The sequence below is a fragment of the Amblyomma maculatum genome, chromosome 5 (assembly GCF_055883805.1).
Source record: "Amblyomma maculatum isolate TAMU_Amacu chromosome 5, ASM5588380v1, whole genome shotgun sequence".
Classification (NCBI taxonomy): Eukaryota; Metazoa; Arthropoda; class Arachnida; order Ixodida; family Ixodidae; genus Amblyomma; species Amblyomma maculatum.
In genome coordinates this window covers 17,352,056-17,373,005 of record NC_139348.1, presented here as the reverse complement: position 1 = coordinate 17,373,005, position 20,950 = coordinate 17,352,056, and the positions used below count along the sequence as shown (strand labels likewise).

The 20,950-nt window shown below is 43.7% G+C and overlaps 1 long non-coding RNA gene across 2 annotated transcripts in view; it reads left to right on the top strand.

The window, feature by feature from the left end:
* Positions 1-4,775: 4,775 nt before the first annotated feature.
* The window catches only part of LOC146187817 (uncharacterized), a 125,996-nt gene continuing 109,821 nt past the window's right edge, over positions 4,776-20,950 (top strand). For both annotated transcript variants that reach the window (XR_014707153.1, XR_014707152.1), the window contains exon 1: positions 4,776-4,896. This is a non-coding gene — a long non-coding RNA (uncharacterized LOC146187817). The remainder of the gene's footprint in view (positions 4,897-20,950) is intronic.

The following is a 20,950-nucleotide window of genomic DNA, read 5'->3' as shown; positions in this document are numbered from 1 at the left end:
TCGACACTTAATCAGGTCATGGTTACATTTTCACCTTATATTTAATTATTTACTGATACTGTTGGCCATGGGTCCGTTACAGGGTGGATACTATTTGTCATGACTACAGCGTGCACTGACGCTTCAAACACGATGCAAGAAGCGCAAGAAGAAAATACTCCCGCTATATACAAAATATAAAAAGTCACTACATAAAGCATCTTTGACATTTCTGAATAGAGTTTAGCATTGCGAAGAAAAAACAAGCATGTCCAGCAAAGATACAGCTATGAACAATCATTCCAATACAAACAACGAAGCGTGAATATAATATTAACAATGGGGAGATAAAAGTCAAGATGTGCCCCAAGGTAATTCAATATTGCCTTTTGAAACCAGGCAGCAGAACGTAACTTAATGATCACCTGTGGTAACGAGTTTCATTTTTCTATCCTGTGCGGGAAGAAAGACCTAAATATGCCTGTTCTCGCAGATAAGGGCATGATTTGGATAAGGTGCCCGTGTGCGACGTAACTTGAGGACGTTTTCTGAATATAACGTTCGGTACTAACATTGAACTAAACGGTAAAACTGCAATGAAGAAACGTAACATTGCTATCCTTCACCGTTCAAGGAGTTCTGGGAAGTTCAGAGTAAGCATGGGGGTGACTGAATTCTGTGTTCTGTATTTGGAAAATATAGACCTTGTTCCTCTTCTCCTAGTTCTTTCAATCTGATTAATTAGTGTTTTTTGCCGGGTCTGATATAGCACTATCATATTCTACTATTGACCGTACTAAGGTAAGGCAGGCTGTCAATTTCACATATTGAGGAGCATATTTTAATTTTTGTTTTAGGTATCACAGCTTTCTTTCGTCTTCAATTCAGTCGTTCAGTCGTGTCCGACTCTTCGTGACCCTATGGACCATGTCACGCCACGCTTTCCGGTCTCTCACTATCTTCCTAACATCACATAACTTCATCTGCAGTGCCTCGAGGATGCCATCTAACCATCGCGTTCGCTGCCTACCCCTTCTCCGGCGACCCTCAACCTTTCTCAACATCAAATCTTTCTCCAGCGACTCCTCTCTTCTCATCAGATGACCAAAGTAGCTGAGCTTTAACTTTAAAATTTGACCCTCCAATGAGCCGTCAGGGTTTATGGTCGACAATATCGACTGATTTGATCTTCTGGCAGTCCAAGGAACTCTCAAGAGTCTTCGCCAGCACCACAATTCAAACGCGTCAATTCTTCGGCGGTCAGCCTTTTTCACAGTCCAACTCTCGCATCCATACATCACAACTGGAAAGACCATAGCACGAGTCATACGGATCTTGGTTGGCAGACTAATGTCTCTGCTCTTTACTAGGCGAACAAGGCTAACCATTGCTCTCTTTCCCAGAAGCAGGCGTCTCCTAATTTCATGCCTGCAGTTTCTTTCCGGGGTAATCTTGGAACCCAAAAAAAGAGAATCTGTCACAGCTTCCACTTCTTTTCCATTGATGCTACAGGACTTGATAGGGCAAGACGCCACGATCTTTGTCTTTTTAATCTTCAGTTTAAGCCCAAACTTCTCATTCTCTTCTTGTACGCGCATCAGAAGTCTCTTGAGTTCCACTTCACTTTCTGCCATTAAAGTGGTATCATCCGCATATCTAAGGTTTTTGATACATTTTCCAGCAATCTTAACTCCAGCTGAAGACTCGTCCGGGCCGGACTTCCTCATGATGCACTCTGCATATAGGTTAAATAGGCAGGGCGACAGTATGCAGCCTTGCCTTACTCCTTTCTCAATCGGAAACCAATCAGTAAGACCATGCCCAGTTCTGACTGTGGCCTCTTGTCCTTCATACAGGTTCCTGAGGAGACAGAATAGCGGATTTGGAACTCCCATCTCTTGGAGAGCTTGCCACAATCTGCTGTGATCTACGCAGTCAAACGCTTTCGCATAATCAATAAAGCAGAAGTAGATGGGTTTCTGGAACTCTCTTGCTTTTTCCATGATCCAGCGAAGGTTGGCAATTTGGTCTGTAGTTCCTCTGCCCTTGCGAAACCCAGCTTGCACGTCCGGAAGCTCCCGATCCACATACTGCTGCAGCCTACGATGGAGGATTTTCAGCATCACCTTGTAGCATGCGAAATAAGCGCTATCGTGCGGTAGTTGGAACAATCTTTGGCACTACCTTTCTTTGGAATGGGGATGTAAACTGACCTCCTCCAGTCCTGTGGCGACTGCAGGGTTGTCCAAATCTTCTGACATAATGTATGCAAATATGTTAACAGCCTCATGGTTGAGGTTTTGAAGCAACTCAGCTGGAATGCCATCAATTCCGCTAGCTTTGTTCTTAGCAAGGCTGGCTAAGGCCCATTCAACTTCACTCTTCAGGATGCCCGTCTCGAGATCAGTAATCACAACCGTCTTATGTTGGGTTTGCATATTCGGCTCCTTTTGTACAGTTCTTCTGTGTATTCCTGCCACCTCTTCTTTATCTCTGAGGCTTCAGTGAGGTCCTTGCCTCGTTTGTCCTTTATCACGCCCAGCTTAGCACAGAAGCTTCCTTTGATATCTTTGATTGTCTTATACAGAGCTCTTGTGTTCCTTAATTGGCTGTTGTCCTCAACTGCTTGGCAATGCATGTTCAGGAAGGCATTCTTATCTCTCCTTGCTATTTTCTGAAAATCCGCATTGAGAACCTTGTATCTTCCTCTTTCCCCCATAACTTTTGCCATCCTCCTTTCCTCAGCTATTTGCAAAGCCTCTTCAGATAACCAGTTTGCTTTCTTGCATTCCTTTTGCTTTGGAACTACCTTGGTAGCAACTTCTTGTATTATATCACGAACATCAGTCCACATCTCTTCGGGCTCTCTGTCTTCTAGATCTAATTCTTGAAATCGATCCCTAACTTCCACAGCATATTCTAATGGAATTTGATCCAGATCATACCTGAGAGGCCTTCTAGTTTTCTGCGTTCTCCTCAATCGAAGCTTAATTTTGGCAACAAGAAGCTGATGATCGGTGCCACAAACGGCCCCAGGCCTTGTTTTTACTGCTTGTATAGCGCTTCTCCATCTCTGCCGGCAAAGAATATAATCGATCTGATTTCTGTACAGACCGTCCGGTGAAGTCCATGTATACAGGCGCCTCTAGTGCTGTTGAAAATGAGTATTCGCTATGGTCAGGTTGTTTTCTTGACAAAACTCTGCTAGCCTCTGCCCAGCTTCATTTGGCTCGCCAAGACCGAACTTGCCTATAATTCCGGATATTTCTTCCCTCCCAACCTTAGCATTCCTGTCTCCTATGAGATAAACGACGTCTGATGAGGGGGTGGGGTCTAAAAGTAGGTCCGCATAAAATCTCTCAACGTCCGCTTCTTCACCAGTAGTGGTCGGTGCCTAGACTTGGATAACTGTTATGTTGAAAGGGTAACCTTGGATCCGAAGTGAAATCATTCGGTCGTTTTTGGGGTTGTACCCTAACACTGCTTTGCCCATTCTTCTGTTTACTATAAGAGCGACCCCATTCCTTCTCTTGGATTCGTGCCCACAATAAAAGACATAATGGTCGCCGGAGTTAAATTCTCCCATTCCGGTCCACTTGAGCTCGCTGATACCCAAGATATCAATGTTCAATCGGTACATTTCTCGCTTGACGACATCCAGTTTACCTTGCGTCATAGATCTTACATTCCATGTTGCTATGTGATATATCTCGTTGCAACATCGGACTTTCCGGTCGCTTCCCGACACATCCACAACTGAGCGTCCTTTTGGCTTTAGCCCAGCCGCTTCATTCGTCCTGGAGCTACTGGAAATCGCCCTTTTTTCATTCCCAGTAACATGTGGGACGCCTTCCAACCTGGGGGGCTCATCTTCCGGCGCCATATCGTTAATGGTATTGTGACTGGCCATAGGGTTTTCTTGGCAGGAAATACTGAAGTGGGTTGCCATTACCTTCTCCAGTGAATCATATTTTGTCAGAACTCTCCGCCGTGACCTGTCCATCTTGGGTGGCCCTACACAGCAGAGCTCACGACTTCATCGAGTTTTGCAAGCCCCTCCTCCACGACAAGGCAGTGATCCATGAAGGGGAATCAAACATTTAGGGGGCGTTAAATTAATTCAAAAAATATACTGAAATCAACAGCTTATCTATTGCCAGTGCTCGAAATAAAACTTAGATGAGGTCGTCTTTTCAACTCACGTTCTTGATGGCCGTACACTGCGTGCCTTTCATCCGTCTTGTCCCAATCAAATTTAGTTCTAGGATATTTCATACATGCACGAGATACATGCTGAAGTAAAATTGGAATATAACCAGTCCTTATACATAGCATTCATTTATTGTGAAAAAGCATTTGACTTAGTAGAAACCACGGCGGTGATGCAGGCATTGCGAAATCAGGGGGTAGACGAGCCGTACGTGAAAGTGCTAGAAGATATATATATATTGGCGACACAGCAACCACAGTTCTGCATAAAGAAATTAACAAAAATCCCATAAAGAAAGGTGTTAGGCAAAGAGACACAATCTCCCCAGTACTATTCACAGCTTGCTTAGAGGAAGTATTCAGAGACCTGGAATGGGAGCAGTCAGGGATAAGGGTTGTGGGGCTCCGCAGCCCCTTCAGGTGTTTCGAACCGCGCGCGCGTCTTTCTATTTGTATTGTGTTTGCACGGGCAGCGCGAGTGCGCATGAGCAAGCAGATAATCTTGGGGGGCGTGATGTTAACGGCGACAGACGAGGGTAGATAAGCGCGTCAGAAGCGAGGCGCGAGGCTTAATTGCGCCGGCGGAAACGCCGGCGCGGGGCAACCGGCGAGCGTCATGGGCCAGCAGGGTGTGCACGGACGACCGAAAGAAGATTGCCGACGCGAAGATGGAAGCAGTGCCTGCAAGAACAGCCTAGGCGTATTTCCGTGAGTTGCTGTGCCGCGAGGGGCAATCTTTCTTGTGTCGCCGTTAGCGCTTTGGCCCCATTGCTCGTTTTATTCGCTCCGCAGTGTGTGTTGTTTCGCCGCGGTAAGGCCCTGCCATTCTTGCCGCTTTCCGTTGTTCTATTGTCGCGCGCATGAACAGCCTGTTCTCAGCGCTGTAGCGCCTTATGTTTCTCTGTTTTGCTTTTTTTTTGTTTATCCGGAATAAACCGGTGTTTTTTAAGAGACTGGATTTGTCACTCGTCGGGCGAGACCATGGCTCGCGGACCCGTTTTTTGAAGGCGAGGCCTTCAGGGTAGATGGAGAATACCTCAGTAATCTGCGATTTTCTGATGACATTGCCTTGCTAAGCAACTCGGGAGATGAACTGAAAATAATGATTGATGACCTAGAGAGGAAACGTAGAAAGGTAGGCTTGAAAATCAATATCAGAAGACTAAGGTAATGTTCAACAGCATCGGGAAGGAACGGCAGTTTACATAAGGTAGCGAAGTACTGGAAGTAGTAGGCGAATATGTCTACTTAGGACAGGTAGTAACCGCAGATCCTGACCATGGAAAGGAAATAACAAGAAGAATAAGATTGGGATGGAGCACATTTGTCAAGAACTCGCAGGTTATGACTAGCAGCTTACCGGTGTCGCCCAAGAGCGAAGTGCATCTTACCTGTACAGACCTATGGGCTGAAACATGGAGCCTAGCCAAGAGGGTTCTACTTAAGTTGAGGACAACGCAGATGGCTATGGAACGAAAAATGGTACAGGTAACATTAAGAGATAGGAAGCATGCAGAGTGGGTCCGAGAAATAACTCAAGTTACGGACATTCTAGTGAAAATTAAGAAGAAATGGGCATGGGCAGGGCATGTAGTGCGAAGAGAGGATAACCGATGGTCGATTAGGGTAACAAACTGGATTCCAAGGGAAGGAAAGCGTAGCAGGGGGCGGCAGAAAGTTAGGTGGGTGGTTGAGGTTAAGTTCGCAGGGGTAAAGTGGAAGCAGCTAGTACAGAACCGGGTTAATTGGAGAAATATGGGAGAGGCCTTCGCCCTGCAGTGGGTATAGTCAGGCTGCTGCTGCTGCTGATGATGATGATGATGTTGAAAAGTGGAGTATACATTGCACAGTAAGAAAAGGATATCAGTAAAACAAATGAATGATATTAGAGATATATCCAAACATCACCTTTTCAAGTGCAACATAAATGACCGCCGTTAATAAGTGAAATAGTGAACGCAGCTTTGCCGTACAGAACTGATGCATACAACCTTCTTTGCATATACGTAAAGTGTGCTTTCTTGGACACCTGTCGACTAATTGCAAGAAATTATTTGCGTCTGCTCTAAAGGCTGAGACTCATAACACAGCTTTCAAGTGGAGCTTGATAGGATAAGGCCCATCACCTGTACGAGAAAGCCAATGCACTAATGTTTTTTCGTGTTTGATGAGACACTATTAAAGGTAATGGGTTTCTGCACAGCAGCTAATATTTTTCCACACCTTCTTGAGAACGTTTTTTACATGTGCAGTGCACGAACGTATTGCAAATCTGCATAAGCGCTCAATACATAACCGGGTTAGAATAAGGAGAACATGTACGCCCAGAATCAAAGAAAACACAGTAAGTGTTGCAATGAGCATTCAATTCAATCTTTATTCAGATTGTTTACAGAAAAATGCAGGGAGCAGGGACAAAGAGATGCTCTACGGCAAGTTTTATTGTGTTTGCACTTGACTCGGCCTCAGTTCGCAAACAGAGATTTCAGCAAGAGGATGTCTTCACCTGGGCCGAAGAGAAGTCTTGTTGAAATGTTTGCTTCCGAACTGATGCTCCCCCTCAACCCTTGTTTGTTTTTCTTTGATACTAAATGACCAAGACTTCTATTTGTCACTTTTTCAACGCTCTATTTTCACACTGCTAAATACAAGGTTAAAGGCACATCATCTGGCACAAGCATTAATTTCCGTGTGCCTCCTGCACCTAATATCAGATTTCTTGTTCGCTTTGTAGGAGAACATTTCTGACATTTACACCCGGCCGCACATGCTCTTGGATCCTCCTAAGCGCTAAATAAGCCACTCAGTCTCGGCAACAAGTTAATTCAGGAAGGTGTCACAAACTTTCTTTAGTAAACTGCACGCTTGTGTTAACAAAGCACTATTGCATCAATGTCTACATAGTAGCGACATACTGTACACTGAATACGTGCCTGCGCCCGGCATAGAGTTCTCTTCAAAAGTATTGCTTTGTGCACTTTTCTCACTCTTCCAGTTTACATCTTGTGAAGCCAAGTAAGCAACAGCAACAAGTGTGGCATTGTTCAAATTGTGTCGAACTCTAAATGGGTATCAGGTAACGAAATAACATAAGATATGGCTGCCACGTACCATAAAGCATAAGTGCGCATTATTAGCTGCTCTGCAGTGCAGCTTATGTGAAAGGCAAAACTGCTTACCACATACAAACAAGGCAATCAGCACAGCCTTTGGCTGGAGCATAGTGTTTCCGCAGTCACTGAAGCCACATCTTATGCTTTCACTTGGGGTTGACACATGAGTATTATCTATCAATGTTTAATTTTTAGAGCAGTGTTTTACTTCTTCAACTCCGGCATTGCTGGGATCAGCTTGCAATGAGCAGGAACTGTGTTGTTTTCTCATGAGAACGCACACTCAGACATTATACATGAATTATTTTTATTACAAACCAGAGAATTATAAACTATTTTTCTCCCTAACAGCTTTGCACTGTTCTTCTGTTTCCAAATCTTTGAACAGCTACAACAAACACATAAAGTGGCCCTGTCCTCATTTGTAGTGGAATACAGGAAGAGGAAGGAATAGAGGAAGAAGTCAATAGAAGAAGTTGCTTAGGCACGATCCAGAGTCATGCATCTATATGTGAGTGGCACACCTGCAGAATCCTTACTGCAGAAAAATAACATACATATTAACTGAAAAAATATAACTGCACTCACCAAAGTATTGTGTAACTAATCAACACAAATCTCCATCAACAGTAGCCATGCAATACTCGAAGAAATATGAAGAGAATGAAATAGACTGTAGGAACTACGATCAAGCGAATCTTTGCTGGGCTTAACAAAACCAACAGCAAAAAAATTGAAGTTATTGAGCTAATTATCTGAACAATATATGAAATGTGGAAGAGGTTAGCAATAAACTGAAGGGCTTGCATAAAGACTCATGAAGCCTGCTCGTCATCATAAACAATTTTTAAATTAAGAAACCAAGCTGACGACCATCAGCTACAATGTGTGTAGTATGGGTACTAGAAAACGTTTAACTGAAGAAGTTCACTGTATGTCCTACAGATTTAAACCTTATGCAGAGTAGGGCCTTATTGTACAAAATTATGAAGTATTTACAATAATAAATAAGCACAATACGGAGCTCCAGAGAGGCTAGTTTGGCAGTCTAACAGTTTTTGAGCTACTTTACTGAAAATCCAGTGCCCGAATGAATATTTTTACTTCCTCCCAGTTTCGACTAAGAATGCCCGACAGCTTTTCTGAAAGAAAAGTGGTGATTAGTGCTCAGTAAACTTTTACAAACATGTCTTTAGGTGCCTAGAATGCAGCACCGTCATAGCATATATTCACACAATATACAATAATTATCACTGCAAAAGACAAAGCCGACTCACTTAGACGGCGTCCAGGAGTGTTGTGTCACCTACCTACCATTCAAGTGCTCCATAATGCAATCTAATTTACCATTTTATAGGCACAGCACCCACAGATAGGAAACTAGAGTAACCTAATGCCTATCTTGTGTATCTCAACCCGGTGTTTTTAGCTGTAGCCATTTTTTGCATGAAGATAATACATATTCTTTTGCTTTCAAGCAATTGTGGCTAGATTACCGATAGGTTTACTTTAAAGATTCCAGCAAGCGATGCATAAATGTCTGATCATAATTTTGCATGAAATGCTTTTGCATAGACTGCAGATGAATAGTTTATAAAATTGGATAAAGCATCAAAGTTTATTTCTCAGTCCTGCAATACAGTAACACGCTACCTCCAAGCTCTAAACTTATACAAGGTAAAGAGCATCCTTTTCTTCGAATTATAAGATGTTCTGGTTTTTAGGGGTGCCATTTGGATACACTAGCTGGCTGAGAAGCAAGCCTTGGTGCCTGGTAAAGATCGTATGTGCAATAATTGCAGTGAAGCAACCCTTTTGATATCTAAGCCACTCAAGAGAATGTTCAATATCATAGCCTCGACTGTTTTCCTGTCGTCCTCTGCGCCGCATGTTCCACGCACAGACATCCGCCGGTCTTCCCGCAGCTTTCTGCAGCAGCTGTTTAGCCTTGGAAGCTTCTCCGAAGTAGGCTGATGTGGACGGCAGGCCTTTTCAGCTGCATTGTTAAAAACACAATCAGAACATTGAACTATACGAGCAGTAAATGAAAGAGCACTATGATTCATAGAAATGTGTCAACGTGCTTCCGTCTGTCAGAAGCATAAGCGACAAACACGTCGCTTTTTTCCACGGTAGATTTCGTAAACACGTTCGTCAGCTGATCGCGATATCTTGAGGATCTTCAGTCACGTCGGCGTCCGTACTTCTGTCTGTCCCTAGTGCCCTTGCAGCATGTCAGAATGAAGCGTGAACCGTCATAAATGCTACCACTTTCCACAAACGCTACAAATTTCATCGCAAACAAGTAACAGCAATACATTTTGAAGGAACAAGTTAAGCGGGAACCTCAATATTGCCACCATCTTGCTCAGTGTGGATGGATAGAATATAGAAGCGTCCCCTTTGAAACGGAGTGATAGCAGTAGCTATGATGCTCATTTTTCTACCTATATCTTAAATTTTGATTTAGATTGGTTAAATAAACCATCATTCTATTTATGAAATTTTTTTTCTACATTACTAACATTATGTCACTTCTCTGCTTTTAAGCCACCTATCTTCCAGTCGTTTTTTGCTAGTTTCCACCGCCGGTTTATTCACCCGCCACTGGTATCTCTAAACCCCAGAGCTTCAGGAACAGTGACTGCGCCTGCATCGACTTCCGGATGGATACCACTATATTCGAGTATGACATGGTCAATTGTTTCACTGGAGTTACCACATACAGCACATGCCTCATCTTCATTGTTAAATTTCATTTTGTAGCTGTGTGTTCTAAGGCACTCTGATCTAGCTCCAAAAAGTAGGGCTCTGCCTCTTGAGTTATCAAAGAAAGCTTCCTTCCTGATCTGCCTTTTCCACTTTCGGTATAATTCCACACTCTGTTTCTTTTCCATCGAATTGATCTAATTTTTACCTTCTGTGTTTTTCACCTGTTGCTTAATGCTCTTTATTTCTCCGTCCTTGTGACTAGCATACTTACTAGATAGTTTCCTAGTTCTTTTCCTTTATTGTGAATCAACGCTTTTTAAGTACAGGTATTTAAATACTTTATCTGCCCATCTGTTACTGTCCAATTTCCTCAGGCATTCCTCATATAATATTTTACTCTGTGCTTCCCTTACTTCGAAACATGCCCAGCCCATATCTTCCTCTACCGCCTCGTTTGGGGTTTTGCCGTGGGCACCTAGTGCTAATCGTCCAACGGCTCTCTGGTTTATTTCTAATGTCGACTGTACCTCTGATTTTAAGCACAAAACCGCATTTCCGAAAGTAAGTCCTGGCACCATAATTCTTTTTCCAAATACCCCTGAAAACCTCATACCAATTGTATCCCCACAATGCCCTATGCTTCATTATCCCGGCATTTCTTCGCCCTTTGGCCTTAAGTGATTGCTCATGCCTTCCAATGTATGCCAATCCTTTGTTTACTCATACCCCCAGATATTTATATTCTGCTACTTTAGGTATTTCATGGCCTTGTATTTTACCACCCTGATCAGTTGAGCCGTTGAAAAGCATCAGACCCAACTTAACTGCGCTAAAACTGAAGCCTAGAGCATCCCCTTCGTCTCCGCAATACTTAACTAGAGTTTGCAATTCTTCCAGGCTCTCAGCTAGCAGCACAATAGCGTCTGCATACATCAAACCGGGGAGGTGCTGCTCTACCGCTTTTCCACCTAATCTATATGACAGGTTAAAACCTAGGTTGCTGTCTTGTATCCTCCGTTCCAGGTTTATCATATAAAGCATGAACAGCAGCGGTGATAGAGGACAGCCTTGTATTAATCCTTTGAAAACTTTGACATCTTTCGTACTTCTTATCCCTTCGCATGTAATTTCTACTTTGTTATCCCGGTATATTTCTTGTAGGAACTCTATTATCTCATAACCGATACCTTCATCTTTTAATATGTTCCACAGGAGTTCCCTGTTTACATTGTCGTACGCCCCGTTTATGTCCAGGAAGGCCAAATGCAAAGGTCTATTTTCCACTCTAGATATTTCGATGCATTGGGTAAGCACGAACAGGCTATCATCTAAACGCCTACCATTTCTAAACCCGTTCTGAAGTTCTGCGAGTATCTTGTTACTTTCTGCCCATGCTTGCACCTTAATTTCACCGCCTGCATGGCCAACCTGTACATAACAGATGTTATGGTGATCGGCCTCTAGAATTTTATGTGCATCCTTTCTCATTTCCCTTTATAAATCAAATTCATTTTACTCTGCCGCCAGCTGTCCGGAATTTGCCTATTCGTTATGACTGTTTCCAGAGCTTTTAACAACGTTTTCTTACTTTTTGGACCAAGTTCATTCCATCTATTCCTGTAGATGTGTTTTGAGGAATATTTTTTTCTGCCTTTTTCTTGTTTAGATTGGTTCTAAGTTGCTTTGTATTCTGCTACCTTGTGTTGCTTCCTGATTTGAGGAGATTACCCTATCGTCGCTCTTAAATGACTCGGCTATAACTAATGTAATGTAGCTGACTGCGTTGTCTCCCTTTAAACAATTTCCCTCGTTATCTTGAATCCGATCCTGTTTTGATTCTTCTTCCCTAGCCAGCTTGTATGGTTCCAGAATTTTCTTGTTCCGCCTCTAGAGGCATCGTGTATGTCAGCCATCCAGCTATCGGTGTACTGCCTTATTTTACTTTAGACGAGGGCCTGCAGCTCACGTTTCTTTTGTCGAGATGATTCCCATTTTTGGTCGATTTCCTCCTGAGATACCTGTGCTTTCTTTGCTACTCGCTGTTCCCTTAAAGCAGCCCTTGGTTGTTCAATAGCTTCCCTGATTTCCTCATTCCACCAGCTCTGTGGCTTCCTCTTTCCATTCCAGCGGTTTGCTACTTTAACCTCCATAATTTTACTCCTTATGAGTAGTTCTACCTGTTCATAATCCCAGTCTTCCATGGGGCTTTCCTCTATTGCTTCCGTATGTCTGCTGCTATCTGCGTTAATTGGTCGTCGTTTAATTCTGCGTTTACCTTTTGTCCAAGTTCCATGTCTCTTTTCATCAAGGGCCCCATCTGCAGAATAATACGTTTATGATCACTTCCCAGTCTACACTCCCCTTCTTCGTCTATTTCCATTTATGTGACCTTGCTATAAATTTCCTGCGACATTAAACAGTAGTCAATAGTCGTCTGCCTGTTGTGGAATTCCCACGTGATTTGGCCTTCACATTTTATTTCTCTATTTACTATAACTAGATCGTGTCGCTCACACAAATCTAGCATTAGCTTCCCGTTACAATCCGTGTATCCATCTAGATCGTCGATGTGGCCGTTCATGTCCCCCAGCTGAATAATATCGATCCCGTCTCCAAACTGGCTTATATCGTCACTGAGACATTCAACAAGATCCTTGTTTTCCTGCCTGCATTGGTGTCCTGTTCCTAAATAAACTACCCCTAGCCATGTCCTTATGCCGGCAATTGTTCCTGATACCCAGATATGTTCTTTGCAAGATGATTTATATCTTTGCCAATTTGTTCCCTGGTGTATCAACATACCTTACCCTCCACCCTTTTTATCCGTTCTTGTTCTGTTGCACCCTCCCCAGACGTAGCCTTCTATAAACGACGGATCTTTTAGATCCCTGAGGTGAGTCTCGCAAAGAGCGTACACACCTATTTTGTCATCCTTCAACTGCTGTGCTATCTCTAGCCATTTCGATCTTTGTCTACCTCCTTGCATGTTTATGTAGCTGATCCTAGTGTTAAATTTCTTTTTTGTACTTTTCTTTCTCGACCTCCACCTTACCATTTTTTTGGGGCTCCGCCTTCATTATTACTTTCTCTGCTTCACTTCTAACTACCTCTGTGCACGGAGTCCTCGCGGACGCCCCAAAAAAGCTACAGCCCTGCCTGCCAGGCGCCTGCTGATCTCTGCTCCAAACCTTCTGTTAAATTGAATGCCATCTCGCCGAAAAGCCCTACCAAACCTGCTTTATGCACCTCCCTGTTTACCTCAACCACTCCGAAAAGCTTCTCCAGGCTTAACCTTCGTATGTCCTGATTAACTGTCACCACGTCCTTTTCCAGCTTTCCGTTCAATCCTAGCACCTCCGGTACTGTGCATCTGCGCTTGCTGTGCTATCTACCTGATATCGTCAACTCACTTAGCTAAACTTTCCACTACTCCTGCAGCGTCACCGTTTAGAACATCGTTTAGCCCTGCGGCTACTATCACCATACTGCGCTCTGCGGAATTTTTCAACAGCCCATTTTTACTCTCTTTCAGCACTGCCCTCATTGTGCTCCCTGGGAAGGCTCCAACTAACACTCGCTTATCACCCTTTACACGTTCCAAGATATCTCGCTTGCTCCTGCTCATATTAGAATCGCCGGCGATAAGCACCTGGACCTTCTCTCTCCCTCTCCCAACTGTTTGCTCCTGCTTTCGGTTATCTGTGTCATTCTCTCTGGGATTTTCATTCTTCCTTACTTTTTCCTTTTTTTTCCGGCTTCTTAGTAACTGCTTCTAAATAACTCTGTCGGTTCGTACCGGCTTGCCTACTTTGCTTATGCCTTCCATGCCAGTGCTGGTCCCAGCCACATTGCCAGCACTGGAATGTTCATCCTCGTTGGTTCCAAGGATAAAGTCGGCCATTTTCTTTTCCATTTGAGGAAGCTGTCAAAGCAGTTTCTGATTTTCTGCCAGACTTGTGTGGCCAGACTGCGGGAGGTGGCCAGTTCAAAACCTACCGCCGGACACCCACCGGTAAAATGGGTACAAGCGTCCCCCGGCCGCCCGGCGCCCTGCTCTCTCAGGGGTGTGCGTTTGGAAGAGGCTCTGCTAACCCTGCTGTTCTCCTTGGAAGGCTTAAAGTTTCGAACAACTAATGACCTGCAAAGGTCGGGTTCTCACAGGTCGGGTTTCCCCCATAGCTGTAGCACCGTGAACGACCTTGAAGGTCGTTCACGGTGGAAACCTCCGTGACGTTGACGGCCTGTAAAATAGGTTTGGTATTACGAGGGTCATCCCAAAATTAAATCTTCCAGTTCTTCTATAAATCGAAAGCGAGTTTATTTTAAGGAATTTGCAAATCATTTAAAATGCAGATCATTCTTCTACTTTTCCACATAATCGCCGTTGCATTCTATGCATTTTTGCAGACGCTGGGGTAGTTTTTGTATGCCCATGTCATACCAGCTCGCCGCAATGCTTCCCAAAACAGAGTTGCCATGATTTTGCCGGTTTGCTTGAATTTTTGCGGCTTTGGTGAAGAGGAATGCCGCCACTCAAGTTATTCTTGATTTCATGTGTGAAGTGGAGCTCCCAGGTTTCGTCACCCGTAATAATCGAATCCAAAATGGTGTGAATTTCATCTCAATAACGTCGAAGAAATTAGCGGGTGGAGGCAACGCGTTGCCTTAGATGGTCATATGTAAGCATTCGCGGAACCGATCTAGCACATACCTTGCTATATTTCAGCTTTGCTGTCAAATTCCTGCGAGTATAGTGCTTCTACAAACGCCAGACGCCCCGTCGGGTAGAGCACTGGTTATGGCATTCAACTACTGTTCCGAAGGATGCGGGATCGAATCCTGGCCTCGGCGGCCGCTTTTCGATGGAGGCGAAAGGCAAGGCGCCCGTGTGCATGTCAGTGCATGTTAAAGAACCCTAGGTGGTCGAAATTTCCGGAGTATCACCACTACGGCGTCTCTAATAGCTTGAGCCGCTTTGGAACGTTAAACCCCATAAACCAAACCAAACCACACCAAGCCAACCAATATGCAGCTTTCGTCAAGTGTGATCCTCCGATCTTGCCACACCATTTCTTCGACTTTCGCGACTGTTGCATCAAAAATTGACGGTATCCTGCTTCTCTTCCGCTTCTCTGTTCGTCGTGAATTTCAGTGCGACCGGCTACGAACTCCCTACACCACTCGCGGACGTTTTTAACATCCATGCACGACTCTTCATACATTTTTTGTCAATTGGTGATGAATTCGATTGGCTGCATACCTTTTGCATTCAAAAATAGAATAACTGCGCGAATTTCGCACCTGGTGGTAGCGATAGACGGAGCTCCATTTCAAATGGCTGGCATGCCAAGACTGACAGTCCCTTCCACGCTGAGGAATGGCTTGCTTCGAAGACGGCTACCAATGAACACAGCAGTATGGCAAGCGGCCACGCAAATAGTTTCCCTGCGGTAGCAGCCCTTTGGAGACCTTACTTTTGGGACTACCCTCGTAATTTTGAGTGGACGCCAAGGAATTGTGGGCACCTACATCTAATTATGTTTTCATACTTGTTTCTTGTACATTGCACATTGATTCATAAGAAACGAAAGGCGCAGTATTTGTCTTTGACCTTTGCGACATCACACAACCCAGTGCTGCCTCTCCGTTTCTTTAATTGGTTCATACACTCTTAATTTTGGTTCCACATAAACGCTGTGGGTTCCACATAAGTTCAAGATAAATCTCTGGTTCAAGCTATTTTATCTGGAAGTAGCCGCTATCAGGTTCCTCTATGTGGAACGGTACAATTACGTCGTGTCTGTCTATTTAACTAGAACGTGCTCGTAATAACTGGAATATACTCGATTTAATAGAACAGCCGCATTTCAAACTTCGGCGTGTTCCACATGCATATAAAGCATTCGAAAGAAACTTTGTGGCGTTCCAGATAGAACCCGGCACTGTCGAAAAAGAAACAATTGATTCCATTGGAAAATTTCTGGTTGTGCTTTTTCCTCGGAGCAGCTGGCACCATTTGGAATTTGAAACAAACGCCAATTATTGCGGACTGGTCCAACTAAAAGAGCAAACACAAGTGAAAATTTTCTACTTTCAATTTATTTCATTTTTCAGAAAGCTTCTGGGATTTTTAGTCAGCTATCGTTTTTCAACTGGGTGGTTACTGTACAGCCCAAAATATGGCTACCGTTGCAGAACGGACTGCATACATTCGATGGCTAGTTTGAAAGTTCTTTCATTACTAGCTTGATATATAGAGCAAATATTAGTGCTGCATTTTTTGAACTTTCGTAATATTCCGCACTCATGACGGTTATAGCAAAGGAGATGAAAATATAATGCTTGATTATGTTTTCTTCTTTTTCTCTTGATTATTTTCACAAGCTTGTAGTTCACTGATGTCTGTGTGTCTCGTAGTCACGGAGTTGTAGACGTTTATTGCATAAAACTTATTTTAATTTTTCTGGCTGTTCGTACTCGCAAAAGTAATTTTCTTTTTGAGAAGCCGCTTGGACAGCTGAATTTAAATACGTTTGTCGTTTTTCGATATTATTGCTAGACAACAAGAAATGCTGTAATGAATCGATGCTGAAGAAGGCCAAGTAAATGTACAAACTGAGGGACGAAATATTTATGTACATAACTGCATGCACTAGCGGCGTCAGAGTGTGTAGCTCAGATGACCAGCTGCAAAAGAGGCATTAACGTTTGACTTTACCGCGCACAGTATTTGTCTTCTCGAAAAATACGAAATTGTTGTTTACCATTCGTTTTCTCCGCTGAGCTAACTGCAATTTCCACACTCCTTTTTGCTTGTTTACCTTCACTGCACTGTGGTTTCTTATCCTTTATCTTGTTCCACATTAAGTGAAAGTAAACTTTTCCTGAGCTTGCATTCATCAAATTTGCGCGAGGTCCAATTCCCAGTGGCCAAGATTTGGGGGTAGCGACCAAAATTTGCAGGTCACCATTGAATTGCAGATAATAAAGTTAGGTAGGACACTACTTTTGTTTAAATTCGGATGAAGTCATATTAAGAGTGTCAAGGCTGCCGAATTTTCAGAATGCAGGCAAACACTTTCTGGCGACACGTTCCGCTGACAGATTCTGCATACATTTCATTTCATTTCATTTATTTCATCCTTAAGGGCCCGATGGCATTGCATAAGGAGGGACTACAATTGGAGTAAATGCAATCTTGATGAAGGCAGGCACAATTAACACAAACACTACAAATTATAAAAGGCAAGAAAAATAAAATAAATAAAGAGCATCAAGGGATCCGTGGGGCCATGCAGAAAAGGCATGGCGGCAAGCAAAGTTGAAAGCCAATGAATGTTTGATGATAACACAGATGAAATGCTTACACATCTTGGAAATGACTAGCGAGTTTTTTGCGGAATGATTTGCGATCGCCGCATGCAACTATGTCGTTCGGTAGGGCATTCCAGAGAGTAAACGCGTCCTGCTGAAGTGCGGCTCTTGCTACCTGCTATGGGGAGGCTGTGTCTTGGGCGATTGGACGTTCTGAGCGGTGGTTGCAGCAAAGGGTGTCTGGAAGCAGAGTGGTAAAAGAAGCTGTGCAGTAGGTAAAGACGGGAAATGATGCGGCGTGACTTTAGAGTGGGCAGGGAGATAGAGCGTTAAGGTGCAGTGATGCTGATTTCTTTGGAGTATTCAGAAGTGATGAAGCGGGTTGCACGATTTTGGATGGCTTCGAGTTCGGCGGTGAGGTAGGCTTGTGATGGATGCCAGATTGATGATGCAAATTCTATTTTGGGATGGACGAAAGTTTGATAAGTCAGTTTTTTCACTTCCGGGGATGCTGATCTGAGGTTTCGTCGTAAATAACCTACAACACGTGAGGCATCAGAGCCTATTGTTTGAACGTGATTGACAAAAGATAACGAAGATGAAAGATGCAATCCAAGGTTCTTGTAGGATGATGTTTTTCGGCAACCGGGATAGCGTTGATGGTGTATGGATGCTGGATAACTGTTCGTTTGCGGGAGAACAACAAGAGTTAGCATTTGTCCAGGTTCAAAGGCATGAGCCAAGTGTCACACCATGTGGCTATTGCATCAATGTCTTTTTGCAGTAGGTGGCTATTGGTGAGATAACGGATGGGACTGTAGATAACACAGTCGTCCACAAAGAGTCATAGTTTAGTATCTATATTAGCTGGGATATCATTGATATAGAACAGGAAGAGTAGCGGGGATAAAGCCAGCGCCCTGGGGGACACCTGATGTAACATCAGAAAGGGATGAGCAGTAGCCATTGCTTGATGTGAAGTATCTGCGTCCAAGAAAAAACTGATTGATCCAGGTTATTATATTATCAGGGATACCCAGAGAGGAAAGTTTTGCGAGCAAGTGTGAGTGCGAAACACGGTCGAAGCCCTTGAAGAAATCTAAAAATATTGCGTCAATTTGAAAGTTTTCATGCGTAAAGTAAAGGATGTCATGAGTGAATTCAGACAGTTGAGTTTCGCAGGAGTAGTGTTTTCGAAAACCGTGTTGATGGGGATAAAAGAAGTTTATGGAATCGAGGTGGCTCATTAGGATGGATGATATAACAAGTTTAAGTAATTTGGAAGGGATGCTGTTTAAAGAAATAGGGCGGTAGTTGGAAGGATTTGTGCGGTCACTTTTTTTGAAGATCGGGACAATTTCTGCTAATTTCCAGTCGTCAGGGACGTCTCCGGATTCTTATTGGGCAAATATTATATGCAGTGTCTGGCCTGATACTACACAGATATTTTTAGTAGTTTGCTGTTGATCTGGTCGCAACCAGCCGATGAAGAAGTGTTGAGTGAACTGATTAGATTAGCTATGCCGGCCGGAGTGACTGTAATTTGGGGCATGGCTACTGTTGAGATGGCTGGAAAAGGATTTGGACTGCCAGCTGCTGGGGAGAACCCTGAAGAAATAATTATTTAGGATTGTCACGCTCTTATCACTGCCTATTGGTTCATGGTTAACGTCTAGAAGCTCAATTCTATTGGATCGTGTCTTAGGGGATAGAATGCGCCAAAATTTATTGGGGTTTGTTAAGAGGATCACTACCTTCTCGTGGCGGAGGGGCTTGCGAAACTCGATGAAGTCGTGAGCTCTGCTGTTTAGGGCCACACAAGACAGATAAGTCACGGCAGAGAGTTCTGACAAAATGTGATTCACTGGAGAAGGTAATGGCAACCCACTCCAGTATTTTCTGCTAAGAAAACCCTATGGCCAGTCACAATAGCATTAATAATAGGCGCCGGTAGATGAGCGCCCCCAGGTTGGAAGGCGTCTCACATGTTATTGGGGCTGAACAAAAGGAGATTCCTAGTAGCTCCAGGATGAATGAAGCGGCTGGGCTAAAGCCAAATGGACGCTCAGTTGTGGATGTGTCGGGAAGCGACCGGAAAGTCCGATGTTGCCAGGAGATATATCGCATAGCAACATGGAATGTAAGATCTATGATGCAAGGTAAACTGGATGTCGTCAAGCGAGAAATGGACAGATTGAACATTGATATCTTGGGTATCAGCGAGCTAAAGTTGACCGGAATGGGAGAATTCAATTCCGGCGACCATTATGTCTTTTATTGTCCAGGAAAAGGAATGGGGTCGCTCTCATAGTAAACAGAAGAATGCGCAAAGCTGTCCTAGGGTACAACCCCAAAAACGACTGAGTGATTTCACTTCGGATCCAAGGTCACCCTTTCAACATAACAGTTATCCAGTCTATGCACCAACCACTACTGCTGAAGAAGCTTACGTTGAGATTTTATGCCGACCTTCAATGCCTTTTAGACCGCACTCCATCATCAGACGTCCTTTTTCTCATAGAAGACTAGACTGCTAAGGTGGGGAGCGAACAAATATCCGGAATTACATGCAAGTTCGGTGTTGGTGAGCCAAATGAAGCTGGGCACATGCTAGTAGAGTTTTTTCAAGAAAACAACCTGACCATAGCGAATACTCATTTTCAACAGCACAAGAGGCGCCTGTACACATGGACTTCACCGGACGGTCTGTACAGGAATCAGATTGATTATATTCTTTGCCGAGCATAGACGAAGAAGCGCTATACAAGCAGTAAAAACAAGGCCTGGGGCCAATTGTGGCGCTGATCATCAGCTTCTTGTTGCCAAATTTAAGCTTCGATTGAGGGAAACGCAGAAAACTAGAAGGCCTCTCAGGTACGATCTGGATCAAATTCTATCAGACTATGCTGTGGAAATGAGGAATCGATTTCAAGAATTAGATCTAGAAGACAGAGAGCCTGAAGAGATGTGTACTGATGTTCGAGATATAATACAAGAAGTTGCTACTAAGGTAGTTCGAAAGTAAAATAAATGCAAGAAAGCAAACTGGTTATCTGAGGAGGCTTTGCAAATAGCTTAGGAAAGGAGGATGGCAAAAGCTATGGGGGAAAGAGAAAGATACAAGGTTCTCAGCGCGGATTTTTATAAAATAGCAAGGAGGGATAAAAATGCCTTCCTGAACATACAGTGCCAAGCAGTTGAGGAGCACAAGAGCTCTGTATAAGACAATCAAAAATATTAAAGGAAGCTACTGTGCTAAGCTGGGCGTGATAAAGGACAATCGAGGCAGGGACCTCACTGAAGCCTCAGAGCTAAAGAAGAGGTGGCAGGAATAAACAGAAGAACTGTAAAAGAAGCACGCGGATGTGCAAACCCAACATAAAACTGTTGTGATTCATTGTCTCAAGTCGGGTATCCTGAAGAGTGAAGTTGAATAGGCCTTAGCCAGCCTTGCTAAGGACAAAGCTAGCGGAATTGATGGCATTCCAGCTGCGTTGCTACAAAACCTCAACCATGACGCTGTTAACGTTCTGTATACATTATGTCAGCAAATTTGGACAACCCTGCAGTGGCCACAGGATTGGAGGATGTCAATTCACATCCCCATTCCAAAGAAAGGTAGT